The sequence below is a fragment of the Diceros bicornis genome, chromosome 26, assembly GCF_020826845.1.
Source record: "Diceros bicornis minor isolate mBicDic1 chromosome 26, mDicBic1.mat.cur, whole genome shotgun sequence".
Taxonomy (NCBI): Eukaryota; Metazoa; Chordata; class Mammalia; order Perissodactyla; family Rhinocerotidae; genus Diceros; species Diceros bicornis.
In genome coordinates, this window is record NC_080765.1 from 26,782,605 (window position 1) to 26,803,513 (window position 20,909).

Sequence of the window (20,909 nt, forward strand, 5' to 3'; positions counted from 1 at the left end):
CACTGGTTAACCAGAAAGGAAACTGGGAGATGATGGAACAAGATGGGTTTGGGACAGGGTGGCTACCAAACCCTTTAGCTTCTGTCATCATCCATTTCATTCATTAACTCATTCATTCACTTATTTAACACTCTTTTATTGAGAACCTACCATGTGTCCAGTCCTATCTTGATGTCAAGGATGCTTGAAGAATTACGTGCCTCGGTGTGGCACATGATAGGTCCTAATTTTTAAAATATTAAATATGTGAATGCACAAATGTACGCATAATGAATGGACGGATGGAATAAAGATGATGAACACAGAAGTGCCCAGCACAGCCCCTGTTATTCTAGAAGAGTCATGTATGACTTGACAGCAGGGATATGCTCTGAGAAATGCAGCATCAGGTGATTTCGTCGTTGTGCAAACATCACAGAATGTACTTACGTAAACCTAGACAGTGTAGCCTACTACACGCCTAGGCTACGTGGCACTAATCTTATGGGACCGCCGTCGTGTACGTGGTCCATCACTGACCAAAATGTCGTTGTGCGGCTCACGACTAGAGTGTTCCCGTTACATACGTGCTGGATGATTGAATCTCAGGAAACTGAGAGTGCCTTTTGTGGCTCTGGTGCTTAGCAGGTTTGTAAGAAGCTGTTTGAGTGTTACGGCAGGAACCAAAGGGGCAGGGGTGGGGAGCGCCACCCCCTGCAGGCGCTGCAGCATGCCTTGCAGTTCTCAGAATGGACACAAGGGGGCAGGAGACACACAGGCCACATTTGCAGAGGAAGTTGCAGCAAAAGCGCCAACCTCAGGGCAGGTTACGTGAAAGGCCTGGCAGTGCTGCGGCTCCCGGTAGGCCTGTGGGATGGCGGCGCGTATGGGGGGAAGAGAAGGGATGGGGAGAGAGGGCAGGAGCAGTGAGAGAAGGGACTGCTGCCTCCTCTGGATGCTGAGTGACACCCTCAGCCATGGTGACCCACTGAGCCCAAGCAAGGAGCCCTTGGTGAGTGTTGGCTTTGAGGAGGGCTGCGAAGAAATGAGAAGCCCCAGGTTACTTTGGCAAAGTCCACATCTGTTCATGGAGTGGCTCAGGTTCTGCGATGCCCTCACCTCCTGAGGGACAGGTGAGACTTGACTTCACTTAAAGGAAACAAGGTGACAATGTGGCAACTTCCAGACTGTCTGAGCCCCCTTTGTGGTGGGAGCCAGTGCCTGGGACCTCCTCCACCATGGAGGAAGCTTCATTATCACCTGCTCCAAGAAGTCTCCCTGACTGCCCGGGTCGGGGTGCCTGTCCCTCTTCTGTGGTCCCACAGCACCTGTGTTTCCTCCATCAACGCCCTCACCTCACAGAATTGTATCTGTTCCTCACTGTCTACCTGACTGAGAACACAACAAGGCCAAGGATCTCACTTCCTTTCTTGGGTCCTCCGAAGAGGCTGCCAGCACTGGTGGGCACAGCCTGGCTTCAAGTCCTCACTAAGCACCACTTGTACTCTGCATACCCGTTCCAAGAGGAACTATCACTTCCTCCGATCAAATTTCGGTCTCCTCATCTGTAACGTGAGGATGGTGAAAGCATCTACCTCGTAGGCTTACTGGGAAGGTGAAATACGTTGGCAAGGCACAAGGCCTGGCACATATCTGAAGCATTCACTGTGTTCCAGGCAGTTCTAGTCCCTTCTCACATGTCACAACAACCCAATGTAGGAGGTGCTTTTACAGATGGGGAAACTGAGGCATGGAGCAGTGGAATAACTTCCTCAAGGCTCCCCAGCTAAGAAGCAGTGGCATCCATAAATGTTTTCTGTAAAGGGCCAGGTAGGATTTTAGGGCTTATGGGCTAGACAATCTCTGTCGCAACTACTTAACTCTGCTGGTGCAGTGTGAAAGCAGCCAGACAGAGACAAATGGGCATGGTGGTGTTCCAATAAAACTTTATTTATACAATCAAGTGACAGGCCAGATTTGGCCCACGAGCTGTAGTTGACTGACCCCTGTTCTCCAGTGTGCTGCACTCTAAGGAAATGGCAGATGTGGCTATTATTATCATCAAACTATTAGTTTCCTGACGCTAGTCCAGTGCCTGGAACACTTAGGTTCTTAATGGTTTTGAGTTTGAATGGGATGGACTTGCAAGGACCCGCTGCAGGCAGGCGTGAGGTAAGGAGCCAGCCCATATTTCTGCTGGGCTCACCCATCCCCCTTCTTCCTCAGTATTACTGCCAACCAGGGAAAGAGACAGTGGGATGCCAAGACAGGAGGGAGAAAGGGCCTGGAATTTAGGACAAGCACTAGCTATGAGACCTTGAGTCAGCCTTCCAATTTCTCATTTCCTATACAGAGTGAATAGTGCCAGTTCAGTGGACTTGACAGGGCTTCCCTGAGCTGAGAGGGGCGACAGTGCTTTACTGGTCTTCTGCACTGTGACTTTTATGAAAACCTCCCTAGGAGGCAGGTGGGTCTAGTCCTTGTTGGTCAAAGCCCCAGTCCCAGTTCTCCTCTAATCTCCAAGGACTGATGGTGGGAGCCTTGGCCTCGGCCATCTCCCTGGAGGGAGGGAGACTCAGGTTGCCTCTAGGTCCTCAGTTAATGATGCGTTCACAGCTTGTGCCTGGAAATATGCAGCAGAGCGACGGTCCCAGTTAATCATTGACATAGCGTTCACACTTCGGCTGTCACCATGTCCTCTGGCTCACAGCCAAGTGCCAGGGGAGGCACCTGCCCAACAGGGGCCGTGCCCAATTTGCAGGCACTCAGGGACAAACTATATGCCAAGTTGAGAGCTGCCTCAATCCCACGGGGTCGAGAGGGCCAAATGGAGCCCCTACATCCCAGAGGAGAGGGCCCAAGATCAAGTTCCTTCAAGCCGACTTACCTAATGATTCACTCACCTCATTCATTCATCCTATAATTATTTCTTGAGCACCTAGTATGAGCCAGGCACTATAGGAGCTGCTGAGCAAGTTAGCCAAAATCATAATTCCAGAAAGAGAGAGACTCGATGGAGAAATTACAACAGGTCATAAAACAGAGAGCGATGGGAGGGGTGTTAAGAAAAGACCGAATCGAGAACTGAATAAGCAGGAGGAGACGCCCTTGAGAGCTGAGGAAAGGGCAGCCCAGAGGGAGGGACTGGCGGATGCCAGAGCCAGGTGTGCTGGAGGGTAAGGGTGTGGCTGGAGTGTGGACAGAGGGAGAGAGTGGTGTGAAGTGACAGCAGAGCGATGGTTCTGATGACCTGAAATTCTAACCTGTTTGGAGGGGTTTGTTCACCTTTTTTTGATATTTACAGAATTTTTAAACCAATTCTTTTCAGGGCGCTTACAACATAATCTCTTCAGACAAAGCCTGTAAGAGAAACTTTGTTCCCGTGATAATGTGCCTGTTCCTTCCTTAAGGTTGGCGTGGAACACCGTGAAACTGGAAACTCAGCCTGGGGGCTGGAGTCTAGTTGGAGCGGGTGACTGCGGTTGGGTGGAGTGGTGTGATCTGAGGGTGGCATGAAGCCTCCCCGGCCCTCTCTGTCCCTTGAGGCCTCCTCATCCTCCTATGAACTTCTGTAGGCCTAACTCACTGTGGCTTTTAAAATGGATTCATCTGTACCTATTAAAGCTGAACACAGCATCCCTTATGACCAGAAATTCTACTCCTGGCATGTGCCCAACAGAAGTGGGTACAATGTGCCCCAGAGACATGCACGAGAATTAATTCTTAATAGCCCCAAACTGGAAAAAACCCATATGCCCATCAGCAGAAAATGGATAAATAAATTGTGGAACGTTCGCCCAATGGGATGTTACACAGCAGTGGGAAGGAATCTACAAGTACACACAACAACACGGATGACTCTCACAAACATAACAAAGCCAGACCCCAAAACACACACTGTATGATTACATTTATACGAAGTTCAAGAGCAGGCCGACTAATGCATACTGTGGGAAGTCAGGACATCCGTCACCCCTAGGTGGGGCTGGGCTGGGAGGGGGCACACCCGGGACTGCTGAGGGACTGGTAGTGTTCCATTTCTGATCTGGGTGGTAGTGTTCATTGTGAACACGTCAACACTCTGATGTGCTCATTTCGTGAAAATTCATCAAACTATACATTTTAATCTGTGCACCTTCCTGTATGTAAGTGTACTTCATTATACGTTTTTAAAATGGCCTAATGTTCTTAGGAAATGTAAGCAAAGACACTGAAAATAGAGTCCTTCCCAGTTGATTTACCAACTCAGTGTGCATTCACCAAGCCCCATGCAGAAATTTGTCCTGCTCCAGGGCCTTTGCACAGGCTGTTTGCTCTGCCTAGAAGCCTTTCCCCTCTCCTTATTGCCTCCTGATTAACTGCTATGCATCCTCCAGTTTTCAACAGATAAGTGATTTCCTCCAAGAAGCCCTCCTTGACTTCACAGTCTAGGTCATGTATCTTTACTACAGGCTCATAGAAGTTTGCTTTTGAATACTTCCTTTGGGTGTAATTATACACTTGTTTGTGTAATTATTTGATGATTTTCCTCCTTAACAGAATGAGAGCTGCAAAACAGTGGCACAGCACTTGATGACATAATAGGCACTCAGTGCATCTTTGTCAAATGAATGAAGGAGCGAAGGAACAAATGAATTAGTGAAGGAATAAAGGCCTGTATGTGTAGTCCAAAGCTACTCACAACACACATTGCTTTATCACATAAACTCATTCTAAATGTTCCATTCTATTCTATAGCAGGCTTTAAATATAAAATAATGCTTTACATTACCTGCCATCATGTGAAATTGATCATCCTAGCAAACACAGTCCACCTGTAGCCTTGTGTACACTCTGGCACACCATTATGTCTCCCCAGACATGCTATATGTGTCCCAATTTCAGAAGCTAAGATTTTTGTGTGCTTGGGACCTCCCACATGATAGCTGAGAAACGGAAGTCGGGATCTACGACCTTAGCAGAGATTTGTGTCTCACCTGAGGAACAGGAGGCACAGGGAGATAATGGAATTTTCCCAAGGTCACAGAGCCAGCTAGCTTTTAATTTACATTTTATTTATACATTTTTTAAATAAATCCATCTTCCTGTCATGTTGGAGAGTAGATAAGAAAAGAAGGCTGGGCATGCTTCCTCCTGGGTTTGACTCCCAGGTTTGCTAGTGGGGTGGTCACCAGCAAGTTGAACCTCAATATCCTCATCTGCAAAATGAGGAGAGTAAGACTGTCCATCCCATGGAGTTGTTGTGGGGATGGGATACATGTGAAAATCTCAGCACGCTGCCTGGTCCTTGCAAGGCACTCAGTGAAGTCTAGCTGCTGCTGTTAATGTTCCTGACGTGGAGCTTGGGGTGGAGGAGGGGGGAGTGGAAGAACTGACCTTGGCCTTCAAGGGGCGGGAGCCCAAGACAAGATGCTCCCACTCATGAAACTTGGGGAAGACAGGCCTTGCTCCAGCTCAAGAGGAAACTTCCATGGGACCCCTTTAACTGTCTCTCTCCAGGAGTGGTTGAATCTGCTGCCTTGGTCGTTTGGTTGAGAAGACAAATTAGCCAGAAAGCATTTTTGTTCACGGACACCCAGCAGGTGGCAGAGTTTGTGAAATCCAGGCCCTTGGTCGTCATCAGCTTCTTCCAGGTACTGGATTCAAGAGGTGGGAGGTGGCTTTGTGACTGGTGAGAGCCCTGTGTCTGGGGAGGGGGTGGAGGGGGGAGAGGTCTTCACTTGGATTAATTGCATGCCCCTTCTTCCTTTTCCGATGAGCTGGTTTTCTGGGGGAACTGCAGGGTTAAAATGAATAAAGAAAAGTTGAAAGCTGAAGTGGTAGGAGAAGGCTAACCAGAAGGTAGAGAGGAATGGAGAGAGAGGAGACGAGGTTAACATATTTATTGAATTGGTTTTGATAGTATAACTGATCTTTTTTGGGGTCTGTTTAGAACATCACTGGATAACAAATTGCAAATTGTTTTTCCTTTTGGAGAATGAGTTTCTTGTATGTCTTAACCCATTTTCTGTAACTTTGATGACTCCACCCCTTCTCCCAGTCGAAGTCAGAACTTTGGTGTTATATTTATACATGGGGAGAGTACGTGCCTCTTTCTCTGCCATCCCACTTTTTGACAGTGTTTTTGCCCCAATTTTCTTTTAAGCTAAAGAATGAAGGCTGAGGGCCGGCCCCGTGGCTTAGCAGTTAAGTGCGCGCGCTCTGCTACTGGCGGCCCGGGTTCGGGTCCCGGGCGCACACCGACGCACTGCTTCTCCGGCCATGCTGAGGCCGCGTCCCACATACAGCAACTAGAAGGATGTGCAGCTGTGACATAGAACTATCTACTGGGGCTTTGGAGGGGGTGGGGGAAGGAGGAGGATTGGCAATAGATGTTAGCTCAGAGCCGGTCTTCCTCAGCAAAAAGAGGAGGAATAGCATGGATGTGAGCTCAGGGCTGATCTCCCTCACACACACAGAAAAGGAGTGAAGGCTGAAACCACACCCATATCTTGATACCAAGTTCATATTTGGTACCAAATGTGGTCAAATCAATTGCCTCTTCTGAAAGCAATAATGGAATAAATGTTAAAAAGTCTCAACCCCTGTGTTAGAACAGCCTTCACTGTTCTAGTCAGAAAAGGTCAAGTTGATCAATTCTCTCCATCCTTCTCTGTGGATTTGCCTATTTTGGCCTCAGTCATAGCCAGAGAAGCAATCTGGGTATAAAACATCCACGAAAGGGGATTTAGGTGACCCAGCAACACGCCAGAGCTTGAAAAGGGGAGGAGATGAATTGGTCACCATTTCTACCTTGCCCTTAAATAAGCCGGGCATTCTGCTTTCTACCAAAGCCTTACCATACGCCCTTCCCCAAACAGGACTTAGAGGAAGAAGTAGCAGAGTTGTTCTACGATGTGATCAAAGACTTCCCAGAGCTCACATTTGGAGTGATACCAATTACCAATGCCGTTGGGCGTTTCCACGTCACCCTGGACAGTGTTCTGGTGTTCAAACAGGTAGGACTTTGATCCTATTGCTAGTGAGGGGTCTCTAGTTGAAAACAGTGGACTATGCACGTCTGTAAGGGCTTTGGGTACCAATTCTGGTTCTGCCACTTGTAAGCTAAGTGGCTTTTGCAAAATCACAGTCTCTCAGTGTTTGTCTGGCCTTTCTAGCCATTCTCCATTGTAAGCTCCTCCTCCTTTCCTTAACCAGTAAATGTCATTCATTAAGGCTCAGTCCTCTGCCCTGTGTTTTCTTCTGTTCCATGCTCTCCCTCCACACCCTCCATCAGCAATTATCATCCATACACCCGTGACTTACAAATCTTTATCTCCAGCCAGACTTCTCTAATCTCCAGGGCTTTATATCCATCACCAGATGTCTCAACATGGCCAAGCCTAAAGTCATAATCTCCCCTCCAAATCCTTTTCCAGCATTCTCTCTCAGCGAATGGTGCCACCGTCTCTCCCATCTCTGAGCAAAGCCAGAACACCCAGGCATCATTCTAACACTTCCCTCTTCTCCACCCCTCATAACCAATCCATCACCCAAATCCTACTGATTTTAAATCCAAAATACCCCTTGAATCTATCCATTTCTCTCTACTGCTACCATCCTAGATCAAGTGACCATCATCTCCCACAGCCTAAGGCAGCATCCACCCTAATGCAACATGCCACATTCTCTCTTGTCCTCTAAAGAACAATCTTTCCTCCTTCCCACTGAAAGCCTTTAATGGCTTCCTATTACTCTTAGGATAAAGACTCAAGTCCCTAAAGAGGCCCACAAGGCCTTCCACAGTCTAGCCTCTACTACACACCTTCCTCCTCTCCCTCTCTGGGATCTAGATCTGACCTGTCCAATACGGCAGCTGCTAGTTACACGTGACCATTTACACTAAATTAATTAAATTAAAATTTTAATTCCTCAATCAAACGAGCTACACGTGGATAGTGGCCACTGTATTGGACAGCATAGATTTACAGAGCATTTCCATATTCACAGATCGTTCTATTGAGCAGTGTTAGTCGAGATACTGTGGTCTGGGTCCTGGAACATGCCTTACTCCCTGGCGACACAAAGCCAAATCCTTACAATAACCATCTTACTGATAGATATGGCTCAGAGAGCTTAGGTTACTTGCCCAAGGCGACAGAGGAGGTAGGTAGGGTGATATCCAGATCTGCTTGACTTTAGGAGATGACTGTGAGCTGCTGCACTTTTACTTGGGCCCATGGAAATCACTGACAGGTTTTCAGTTGGAGAATAACCTGATTTGTGTTTTCAAATGGGACAACGTGGAATCCAGGAATAGATCCAAATACATTTGGAAATTTAGTATATGATAAAGATGATATTTTAGATCAGTAGGAAATTTTGTGTTATTCAATGACTAGTGTTGAAAGAATTGGCTAGCCATTTGAAAAAAAATCTAAAGCTAAATCTATATATCACTCCTTCCATCAAATTAAATTCCAGATTGCTCCCCAATTTAAAAATATAACAATGAAACCATGGAAAAACTAGAAGGTACTGTGGGAGAGTTTGCTTTCTAAACTTGGAGCGGGAAAGCCCCTTTGTAAAGCATGACAGAAACTCTAAAAACTATGAAAAGAAATACTGATAAATTTGGACCACACAAAATTTTAAAAGCTCTGCAGAATAAATCCCATCACAAAAGCAAAAGCCAAACAGCAGACTTGGACCAGGCATTTGGGAGAGAGTTGGTCTATTTTAATGGTTAAGAGCATGAGCATTAGATCAGACTGTCTCGGTTGGAATCTTGGCTCCACCTCCTACGAGCTTAGCAACTTTGGGCAAGTCACTTCACTTCTCTGTGCCTCAATTTCCTCAGCTGTAAAATGGGGAAATAATAGTACAGAGCTCAAGGAGATGTTATGAGGATTAAATGAGTTCATGCATATAACATGTTTAGAGCTGGGGCTGGTTCAACATGAGCTCTCAATAAGTCAAATGCATATTATTAGACTATTGTTATGACCAGAAAAGAGTTTGGACTTTATCCATAGGACATTGGGGGCTATGAAGTGTTTAAGCCAGAGAATGACATGATCAGATTTGTGTTCTAACATCATCACTCTGGCTGAAGTGTGGGGGCTTGAGTGGAGAGAATCAAGGGGAGAAGCTGGAAGACCATTAGGAGACTTTTGCAGGAGTCCAGGGAAGAGGTTTGGACTACAGGACAGGATTGATGGAGATGAAGAGAAGGAATGGAGTATAAAGAAAGTGGCAGACAGCTGCTTCTTTCTCCCTCCCTCAAAACTTTGACCTTGGGCTACGGAGAATTATGTCATTTAGTCCTCAGGTCTTTCTGAGAACCAGCCACCAAGTACGATTAGACATGCAAAGATTTATTAGGGAAAATGCCTGTGAAGGAAAACAGAGAGGATGCTGAGGGAGACTCAGAGAGCCCTCACGCCATGATGTAGGTCTGACCCTTTGGAAGGAAGGAAGGTTGGGTGAAAGAGTCCAGTGGAGTTGTTAGAAAGTTCAAAGTCATCCATCAGAGAAGTCCTACAGCTCCCAGAAGTGCGCTTGCCTTAGCATCCCTGACACATTCAGTTATTTGTTAGGAGCAGTGTGTGAGAAACTGCTCAGCATCAGCATGCATACGTTGACGGATTTCAGAGCAAGGCAGCTGCAGCTGTCAGTCAATTATACTACCTGTCTTTGTAGACAGGAGACCTTCATGGCGGCCACATTCCCACATTCCACCCACAGGCTAATCTGCCCAGCCACCCATAATTATTAAGTACCTAGATTATGGATTACACTTGTCACCATGGTGTGTTCCTTTTATCCAAGAGGAAAATTGTGCTATTTATATTTATTAAGTGCCTACATCACAGAGGCGACCGCCCTCCAATGTTTTCCTTCTTTTGTGCAAGGGAAAAATTGCGAACTGCCAGGAGCTTATTTATGACACTACTAACAAACAAGTCCTCAATCAAGTCATAAAACAGCACCTCACGGATTTTGTTATAGAATTCAACACTGAGGTCAGTGAGCAAAGGTTCCCGGGGAGAAGGGGAGCTGGGGCAGCTGTGTGCATGGAATGACTGCTTTTCCTTGTAATTTCAGAATAAGGATCTGATTTATGATTTGAACATCCTGAATCATATGCTGCTCATCGTCTCCAAAAGCTCCAAGTCATTTGGTACAATAATGCAGCATTACAAGTTGGCACTGAAGGAATTCCAAAACAAGGTTTGTGGAAGATGCCGTGGTCTTCGGGGCTCTTAGATGGGGATCCAAGACCTGTAGAACCTGATGCCACTCACCTGCCCTGCTGACTATAAATTGAGCCAGGAAGGATTTGCATTTGCATACCCATTTCCTGATTTCAATATAGATGCTGTATATTATCCACCATTTAATTTTAAACCAGCTTCCTCCCTTCTTCCCGTCCAGTGTCTCTTCCTTTCTTGCCAAACCCATGCTCTTTCTTGTCCCACCTCTCTCATGTCTGCTGTGCGAACATGACAGCTCAGCTGCTTTTCTGATGGACTGAGCGTGGGTGACCGCATTGTGGGTCGCATTTGGCCCGAAGGTGAGGAGGACGAAAGACCACTCCTGCTTGAGGTCAGGGAGTATGAAAAGCCTGAAGGGGTGACACAGCACAGATGGTCTGAAAAGTAATTGCTGAGAGTCTGGGCTTTAGCATCGCACAGACCTGGGTTCAAATTCTCCTCCTCTTACAAGAGGTTTTGTCTTAGGTGAGTTTCTTAACCTCTCAGTCTCAGTCGCCTCATGTGTAAAACGGAGAGTTATGGTAAGAATTGGAGGTGCTATATGTAAAGCAATGAGCAAATGTACAATAAACAGTGCTTCTTATTGCTATCATTATCATCATTAGAAACAGATCTGTTTTTCCTAAGCGCTATACCCAAATTTATGTAGTTATCACCACTTGGGCTATGGGGGCTGTTTACTTCATTCTTCTCTTTATTCTTATAAGTAGTACAGTAATGGCAGATTTTTTTCTTTTGAAGAAAATTATTCTAAAAATCAAATGAAACAATTAAAAATGTTGAAACCTGGGGCCGATCCGGTGGCATAGTGGTTAAGTTCACATGCTCTGCTTCAGTGCCCAGGGTTCACAGGTTTGGATCCCGAGTGCAGACTTATATGCACTGCTCATCAAGCCATGCTGTGGCAGGCATCCCACATATAGAATAGAGGAAGATTGGCAACAGATGTTAGCTCAGGACTAATCTTCCTTACTAAAAAGAAAAAAAATGTTGAAACCCGGAATAAGCACAGAGTAAAGCCACTAGAGCATCAACATATTTAATGTCCACGCTGTATCCCACCACATTGCTCTCCAGGAAGGTTGCTCCAATTACAGAAATAATTCCAGTGAATGTATTTCCTGGTTTAGTCCATTTTAAACTTTAATATTCTTGATGTAATTAAAGTGATCACAGTCTGACTGCTTTCCCTCTGTTTCTCCTGTTGTAACAGTCAATATTCAGCCATATTTCCTTCTTGATTATTTTTTCATTTCACTCTTTAATCTAGGTGGAATTTATTCTGGCATATACTCTGACATGAGGTTCTAAATTGCCTTTACCCCCCACTAGCAAGCTTCCCAAATGCCATTTATTGACCGGGATCCATTTTAGAGCCAAAGATAAAGAGTTGGATGAAGATTATTCCAACAGGCCATATCCCCCATGTCTTATCTTGTTCACTTCCAGCCAATATTTGTTGAAAGTATACAAGACTGGTTTTCATAGGTCTGCTCTGTGTTTCATAGTCTCCTCACCCCCTGGAAGAGCGTCTGGCACACAGTAGGGCCGTTCATATTTTGATCGGTGAGTGACCTGAGAGTGTCTGATGCCAAGTGCCTGCTGCAGCCTCTAACTGGTCTCCCTGCTTCCACTCTTGTTTCTTCTCTGCAACCAGAATAATCTTTGAAAAGTTTTCATGTCACTCTCCAGCTTCCTATCTTCAGTGGCCTCCCATCTCGTTCAGACAAAACCCAAGCTCCATGCTGGAGCTCTGACCTCATCTTTGACTTTGTCTCCCATGAGTCTCTCCCTCATGGTGCTAAAGCCACATTGGCCTTTCCTTTCTATTCTAGAACACTCTAAGATCCTCCCTCAACACCCCCTAGGCCCTTGCATTGACAATTTGCACTGCCCGAATCAATGTTCCCCTGACTTGTTACTCATCGCCCAGGTCCCAGCTAAAGTGTCACCACCTCAGATGCTCCTCCTGAACTTCCCACCTAATACTGAGCCCCTAGCTCACCCCATCTGTGCAGTCACTCTATCACAGTGCCCTGTTTTATGGTCTAGTTGGCACTCACTGCTATCTGAATTTATTAATTTGTTTATGCATTTTGTCTGTCTTCTCCTCTAGAACATAAGCTTCATAAGGGCACAGATTTTGTCCGCCTTGGACAGCATGCTTACCAAAATGCCTAGTAGGCACTCCATGAATGTCTGTTGAATGAATGAGTGAATGAAGTCATGAATTTCCTTGATAGAAGAATAATTTAGAATAATAATGTGTTGACATGTATTGAACATTTTCTACCTCCCAGTCACTGAGCTAAGCTTTTGCATGCATTGTCCTGTTTAATTCTTAGCAAAGCTATTACGTGGGTACTATTATAATCACCACTTTATAGATAAGGAAACTGAGGCACAGAGAGGGGGAGTTACTGTTTTGCTCAAGGAACTGGGATGAAACCTCAGGACCTCCTGACTTTCTACGGTTGTGTGGCTGTTGCCCTGCACAAGGATGGTGACACCAGGCTGATGGCTGATGCCCCTCTGTGCACTGGGGTGCAGGGCTGCATCTGCCTGATGGAAGGGAGCCTTTGTCAAGTCTTTCAGACGCACCCCACAGACCTTGCTACTTGCATTCCCTTAGTGCCCTCCCACAACTTCCCAATGCTTTCTCTCCTTGGTAAGGGATTCCTTACCCAATTTCAATTCCTTACCTTTTCATGGCCTGGAATCCAGAGAGACACAGGTTTCACTTGATTTGGCAGATCCTTTTCATCCTTGTGGACGCAGATGAACCCAGAAACAGACATGTCTTCAACACTTCCAGATCACAGAGGTCAACATTCCATCTGTCCAGATCCTAAACTTAAGCTCTGATGCAAGGTACAAAATGCCTTCTGAGGAGATAACCTACGAAAACCTCAAGAAATTCGGCCGCAGCTTTCTGAATAAAATTGCCAAGGTAAGTTTGTTCTTAGACAAAGTTTATCCAGAACCTGAAAATCACCCCTCTTTGGTAATTCTGCTGGCGTTAGTCATCTGAATGGGGAGGCAGGATTAAGGTCAACCTCACAAGGTTCAATGTGGGGAAATACCTCCATCCCCCCACCTCAAATCTATTCAACTTTTGACCTGTCTTGACTCTAGAATTCCACCATAATTCTTTATTCTTAAAGTAAAGGCATTTACTCTGCAGCAATTTCCAACTGAAATGCAGGCACTCCCAGGGCTGACATCCTCTGAAAGGAGGCTCTTACTCTCCTTCCAAACTTTAATGTGAAAGATTTACTTGGCCCAAGGGGAGATGCTTGCTTTGGGGGAGAAAAGGGAGTGGATGTATTCAGCAATCAGGATTTAACCTCACAGGCTTTAGGGACCTTTTGTTTGAGGGGTTAGAAGGGAACCTGTTTTGCTAAAAGGGAGAAGAGGCTGCAAAAGGATGGCTACGTAACACAACATCACCTGCTGTTTATTGAGCACTTACTGTATCCCCAACACCCTGCCTCACTTGGGTGACCAGATTTCTTATTTTCTAAATGGGGACACTTTTGAGAGTAATGGGGAATTCTTTAAAAGTATTGCCGGAACACCAGGAATAAATTGGGACTCTCCGGACAAACCAGAATGTATGGTCACCTTACCTCTGAGGGCTCTCATTACCTTCCGTCTGCTCCCCCACAGCCACTGCTTCCCCTGCAGCCTTCTCAACTGAAAGCTGTTGTTTCTCTTATGCACATCATCACAGGCCAAGTGGTGAGGTTGGTGTCCTCCACGCTGCTTCCAAACCATTTGTCCTCCTCCTGCCTTCAACAACTCCAGATCCTTTGGAGCCCCTGCCTTTGGAGTTTAGACCGCCTGATCCCACCCCCTGTTGCTGTCCTCTGATCACCTCCCTTTCACCCCCTCAGGACTTAAGCTCCTCACTTGCCCTTCATCCCTACTCTGCCATCATTTCCATCTTTCTGTCATTTGGATATTGACATTGGGAATGTCAATATCCAAAATCCTGGTCTTTTCTCCCACAATTGGTGTGTCCATGCCATCTCAGTCACTCGCTCTCATGGCCACACTCCAGAGATGGTAGCCCCTCTGAAAGCCTGGTTGCAAGCTTCCCATCATCTTAAGATCTCTTCTCTAGTACCCACATTGCTACAATTCCTTACCCTTTAATGGCCTCCAACCTCCCGATCCCATTTCACAATCTCGTTAGTGCCCTTCTTCATGAACTTGGATTCCATGGTTCATCACTCCGATCATGATCCCCTTAGCTCCTTTATCCCCTCCACCTTCTACCTCCTCTACACCCTGTAGTATTTACCAGGCAAAATCACAACCCCGGTTGAACTCACATACCTTGCCTACTGTTTCCAGGCCTATCCTGGAGAAAAAAAACTTCACCGTGAGGCAGGCTGGCTTCATGGAATCACAAACCAAACTATGGGCTCTTAGAAATGTCCTAATACCTCTATGTAGGTTTCTCTTAGTGTGTTCATTCTCTTAATCTCTGAATCTGTATCTCTTCATACCCCATTCCTACTTTCAGTCTCAGCTGAGTACTTGACCCATGTATCATTAAGAAAATAGAAGGTTCAGACAGGGGCCCCCTCACTTTCCATAACCACATCTACAAACCTACCTGGAGCTCTACCCATCCTCTCTCTCTTCCTTCCAGTTATACCTCAGAAGGTGTCTGTCTCCCTCTCCAGGGCCAACAGGTCCTCTCGTGCTCTTGAAATAAAGATGAGCATCCGTCACATGGGCAATGAGATCTGCCTGATCTGATTCCTAATTCTCCATCATGTTCACCATTTCCCATCTCCTATGCCCAGCCCCCACTCTCCTTTATGTTCTCTTGGAAAGAATCTTCAGGTCATCTCCAGAGGCTGGGGTAGGAATGAGGGAGGGCAATGTGAGAGATGAGGCTGGTGAGCTGAGCAGACCTGACAGCAAGGACTTGTACACATACTAAGGATTTGGTATCCTAAAAGCAATGGGAAGCTGCATTTGCATGGGGAAAGCAGAACCCTGTTTGTAGGAGAATAAAGTTATGGAGAGGATTAGGAGGAGATGCAGAGAGAACACTAGGAGGCTAGTACAGTGATCTAGATGAGAGAGGAAGGCTTCCTGGACTGGGGTAGTAGCAGTGCAGGGAAAAGAGATATTCAGGAAGCAATGGCTGTAGAGAAAAATATAGGTTCTGAAATTTATACCACTTCCTTCAAAGAGAAGCAAGAGCTTGGTTCATTCATTCATTCATTCACAAAATATTTATTGAGGTCCTACTATGTACCAGGCAGTGGATACTCAGTGACGAGAGAAGAAAAGTCCCTTGTGACATTCTGTCTAGTGTGGTAGAGACACATTAATCAAATAACCAGAAAAACAAATATAAATGATAAACTTGAATAAGTGATACAAGGACAAGTACCAAGTGTTACAAGAAGATAGGGGAGCAGGATCTGACCTAGTCTGAGTGAGAGTCAGGGAAGTCCTCCCTTGAGGTCATTCTGAAGGATAAATCTGAGTTAACCAGATGGAGAAGGGAATGTAGGAATGAGGAGTGGGGGAGCCCTCAAGCCAAGGCCTGAGGTGGGAGGAAGGCTGGCCCTTTGGGGTATAGAAGACCAGTATGGCTGAAGAAAGCAAGGGAATGGTGATGAGCTTGGAGAGGTTGGCAGGAACCAAAGTGTGATAAGGATTTTCTAGGTCATGTAAATTATCTTGGTTTTCATGCTCAGAGTAACTGGGGACAGCTAATTTTTTGCAGGGGGAACAAACTAGGTAAGATGTTAAAGACGTGAGCCCCACTCTCATCTAAGAATTCCCAGAATCGTGTATTTGAGATGCTAGAGTCCATCCCAGTTTGGAGCCCTGCCTCCTCCTCAGCCCTCTGATCCCAACTGGCCCTGGACAATTCAGGCTTGACATCAAGCTCATGATCTGTCTCAGCATTTCAAGCTCCTTCCCAAGTCTCTTCCTGTAAGAACAAGAGAAGACTTGCCATTGTTTCCAGTCAGGGCTGGGAGACCCAACTGCCAACTTCTTTCTGGAGACTCTTAGACCTTTCAAATTTGCTTCCTAGAAACATCAATCCAGTGAAGAGATTCCAAAATATTGGTACCAGGGGCCAGTTAAGCAGCTCGTTGGGAAGAACTTCAACATCATTGTCTTTGACAAGGAAAGGGACGTATTTGTGATGTTCTGTAAGTACTTCCATAGAGGCCACGGAAGGCAGTGGCCCTGACTTTACAAGGTGGCTCCTGAATTCTTGGGCACCAAAATATCCAATATCTGTCAAAGCACCATGCCACAAATGGTCTTCAGACATCCAAAGAGTTTGGATCAAGATCCTTAATCAGCTACAATGCAACTCTCCTCAAAAATCGAATTCTTGGAACATGTAGAACACCATGCACATAATCCAGGCCTGTGGCTATTTATAAAATAATAATGTTGATGGTCAACATTGATTGAACACCATGGTACACCAGGCCTTGTGCTGAGCCATTCTATACATTATCTCACTTAATCCTCACAACATAGTTTTGAAAGTAGCTACTATTATTGCTCCCACTTTACAGATGACTAAATAGAGTCCCAGGGAGGTGAAGAAACTTTTCCAAAGTCAGGCAGCTAGTAAGTGCCGGAACTGGGATTGAAACCTAAGCACCTGACCCCAGGGCCTCTGCTGGTAACTGCTGTACCGAATCCCCCTGCTTCTGGCTTTATGTGACTTACCAAATGGCCTGTATTTAACCTACCAGAGTTTGTGTGGCCAAACTGGGGACCCAAATCATGCATGTAAAGGACTTAGCACGGTGTCTGGCATATCGTAAGCACTTCACAAGAGATAGCTATTGTTGCTATTATTATTCCCATTGTTGTAATTATTTCCAGTGCTCACTTAAGGACTCTGGCCCTTTCTCCACTGTTTCTGACTTGCTTGTGAGAGCCAAAGCCAGGGACCTTGTCTCCCACTCTGAGACACAGAGAAGGGTGACAAGGAAGTTACCTCAGACATCTCTTTTATTTAACAGACATGGTTACCACTTACTAAGCACATTCCATGAGCCAGACATGAGTTTGCTGTTGACACACCCGCTGTCATCGCCTCCTCAAAACAAGCCTCTTAGGAAGGTCCAGTGGATCTCCCCACGATACAGATGAGGGAACCTAGCCTTAGAGAGGTTAACTACCTTCCCCAGGTCAGACAGTCAGTAAGCTGCAAGGCAAAAAGTTCAGTTCGAGCTCTGATCCCATCCTTTCCTGGATGGTGAAACAAGGGCTGGATTGCATCATGCAGGCCTTGTAAAATCCCACTGAGATGGACTCTTATCCACAGGGCGAGGTGCTTAAGGTCTGCGTGGCTGAATAACCATGATCTGCTGCCTTTAAATGAGAGGCTGGGGCAGCCTTCCTGTACTTACCTGACACCCGGAGCTACGAGAGTGCCCATTTGGCTCTGGAAAAGGCAAAAGCAGCCTCATTTTCTTGGAAGCAGGGCTGTCAGATTGGCCCCCTGGGACTGCAGCCATTATGCCCCCTCCTGCTGCAGCCCAGGGCCCATCCGGCTCCGGGGAGCTGTGGGGGCTCTGCTGGGAGAGCAGGGGGTCCTGGAGGCACTGGATTTGTAGATGGAGGGCTGATCATCCAGACGTGGAGTGTCTGGGGCTGCTGAGGCCACTCTTCCCACACAGCCAGAAATGTCAATGGAACGATGAGCAGGCAAGGTTCAATTTCCCTTCCATGTTGGAGCTGGTCCCTGATTTCTCTCCAGAGGGCTAGGTGCCTGGGCCATAATCAAAGCTCAAAGAACTCTCCAAAAGGAAGTCCAGTGTCTCCTTTCTGGGGGTAGTGGTACTTGTCACAACCTCCTGTTCACTTCATAGGCACATTCTCCTCCACCAGATTGACAGGCAGTGTGGTATAACGGTCACAAGTCAAAGCAACCTGTCTTCAAACCCCACTTCCTCTGCTTAACTCACTGGGTGACCTTGGGCTACAAGTTTACCCTCCACTGGAAAACCTGTGCTGTCACACACAGACACACACACACGCTTTCTGGCAGAGCATGAGGAAGCATTTAGCATAAATATTTTTCTTGGTTTTCTTCTTCAACTGGAGTGGAAAGCTACGTTAAAGGCAAAACAAAGAATAGGAGAAAACATCCCAACATGCTACAAGTGCTAGTGTCTGGGCAAAAAGAGAGAGGGTTGATTTTTTTCTAATTTATTTAATAACGATCAGGTACTATGTTTGAAATGTAAAGTAACCTAATATACTATTAAAAGAAAGGAGGAGTCCAATTTGCAAAGCAGCAGAAGCACTAGTAGAACCCAGTGATGGTGTTTATGGGGGAGTGCCGGCTTTCAGAGTCCTTATTACTGTGAGCATGAGCAACGGCCCTTCTCTTCCAGATACGCCCTGGTCTGAGAAGTGCAGGGCGCTGTTCCCAGTACTGGAGGAGTTGGGCAGAAAGTATCAAAACCACTCCACAGTCACCATCGCCAAGATCGACATCACGGCAAACGACATTCAGCTGATGAACCTGGACCGGTACCCCTTCTTCAGGCTCTTCCCCACCGACTCTCAACAAGTGAGGGGCTCTTGGGACTCACATAACTGGAAATGTTGTTGCATTATTAGCACAGACTCGGTTTCTCCCTGTTTCCAGCTCTGCCTTCTACCAAATCAGCTTCATTCTCAACTCCAGCTCCTATTTCCCTCTCAAGTTCACATTGAAGAGTGTCTTCCATTAGCTTCCACAAAAGTCTCAAGACTCAAAGTGGGTCCAGCTTAGGTCAGTTGCCCATCCCTGACCCAGTCATCATGGATGGAGGAATTTTTATTATGCTTCTCTTAGATAATAAATGGTAATGGAGGCTCAGAGAGGTTAAGGAACCTGCTCACTGTACTCCGGTTGTTAGGAATGTGACTCTGGGTTTACCTGAAGCAATCCCTGAGTATTCTGCAGGCAGAGGCTACCGTTTTGACCCTGTTCTGTTTTCTTCCTAGGCTGTACCGTATAAGGGAGAACATACCATGAAGGGCTTTTTGGACTTCCTAGAAAGCCAAATCAAGACCAGGATTGAGGATGAAGATGAGGTAAGGTGAAACAGCAGTACCCTGGGTTATTCTGTCCCACACAGAATCATCAAGACCTCAATGGACTAGGAAAGAGTGTGCCAAGAGTTCCATATTCTTGTGCACTCTGAGATACTTGAAGATGGTTGAACAACCAACCAGTTTGGAAGATTTTATTTCAAAGGCACTTACTCCAAGGAAGCAGAAATGGCAGATGTTAGAAACACTGGGAGGGGCAAAGGCTCTGAGGTCTCACACAGCTCCTAAGGCTGCTTCCCTGGGTCCACTGTTCCTGAGTTGGTAACCAGATGTCTTGCTGGGATCCTACCCTGTGGCATTATTCTCCTGATGGACGGGATGACAATGCCCATTCTCTCCTAGTCCTGTTCACGCTTCAGTGAGGCCATCTGCTGGAAGATGCCATCTGTGTTCTAGGACCCTTCAGTTGCCAATGTCAGAAACACTACTCTTGGGCTTGGGCAACAATGGGCATTTATCCTACACAACTGGTAGAACATCAGGCATGGGTGGCTTCAGAAGCTCAAGCGCATTTTCTCTCTCCCTATCTCTGTTTTCCTCTATGTTGGCTTCATTCCCAAGCAGTCATTTACACATGGAGAGTCAAAGATTGCCCCACAGCTCTAAACTAATATCCTCCCAGCTTAGAAAGAAAGCACCTACTTCTGAGTAGTCCCAGGAAATGTTCTGGGCAGATATCTCATTAGCAAGGCCTGGATCACATGCCCAGCCCCAGAGCTAGGCATGGGGGCAGCCACATCTGTGAACTCAAGAGTGAAGGAAGGGTGGCTCCCCAAAGGTCCTGTTATTGGAGGGTCAAAATCACAGTTGAGAATTACCCCACCCAAGCCAAATGGACCCTTGCATCTAAGAGGATCACCCAGGTGCCTCTCTCTGGGCCCTTCCAGAAAAAGTGACCTTGGCAATTACAATCACAATTATCACATATTTCTTGTCTCTTTCTTTATCCTCCTTCTTCCCTTCCCCCCTTCCGTCTTGTCTTGAATAGCTGTTGTTTGTTGAACAAACTGAAGTGATAGAAGAGGAAGTATTAGCTGAGGAAGAAGAAGTACGTTTCATGGAGAAAGAGTCACCTGAGCAGAAGTTGCCTGAGCTGGAGAATGGGACCAAGCTGGAACAGCCAGCTGGGCAGAAGGAAACAGCTGAGGAGAAGGTAGCTAAGCCAAAAGGACCTCTAAGACAAGAGAAGAAACCAAGAGTCAAGGAAGAACTGTAGCTTCTCCAACGCCAGGAGGGAAGGTGCCCATTTTCCAGGTCCTGGCATCATTTACTGAGTGGATCTACTCCAATAAAATTTTATATCATTGTGGTGGGTGGGTGGGGGCTGGATAATAAAAGCCACTGAATGTCTTTGGCCCTATTTTACTCATTCCCACTTTTTCCTGGTTGGTGCTGCCTTAGAAGAGCTGTTTGGCCTGGAATGCAAACACGGCTGCAAGGGAAGCCATAATAGCAACATTTGATGAGTGTTTATGACAGGCCGGGCATTCATCTGGTTCTCACAACATCACTGGGAGCTAGGTTTCCTTATACCCGCTTTACAGATGAGGAAAGTGAGGCAAA

At 46.3% G+C, this 20,909-nt stretch overlaps 1 pseudogene; it reads left to right on the forward strand.

Moving 5' to 3' along the window:
- Window positions 1–20,602, forward strand: part of LOC131422508 (protein disulfide-isomerase-like protein of the testis) — a 30,701-nt pseudogene extending 10,099 nt beyond the window's left edge.
- The last annotated feature ends 307 nt before the right edge of the window (window positions 20,603–20,909 follow it).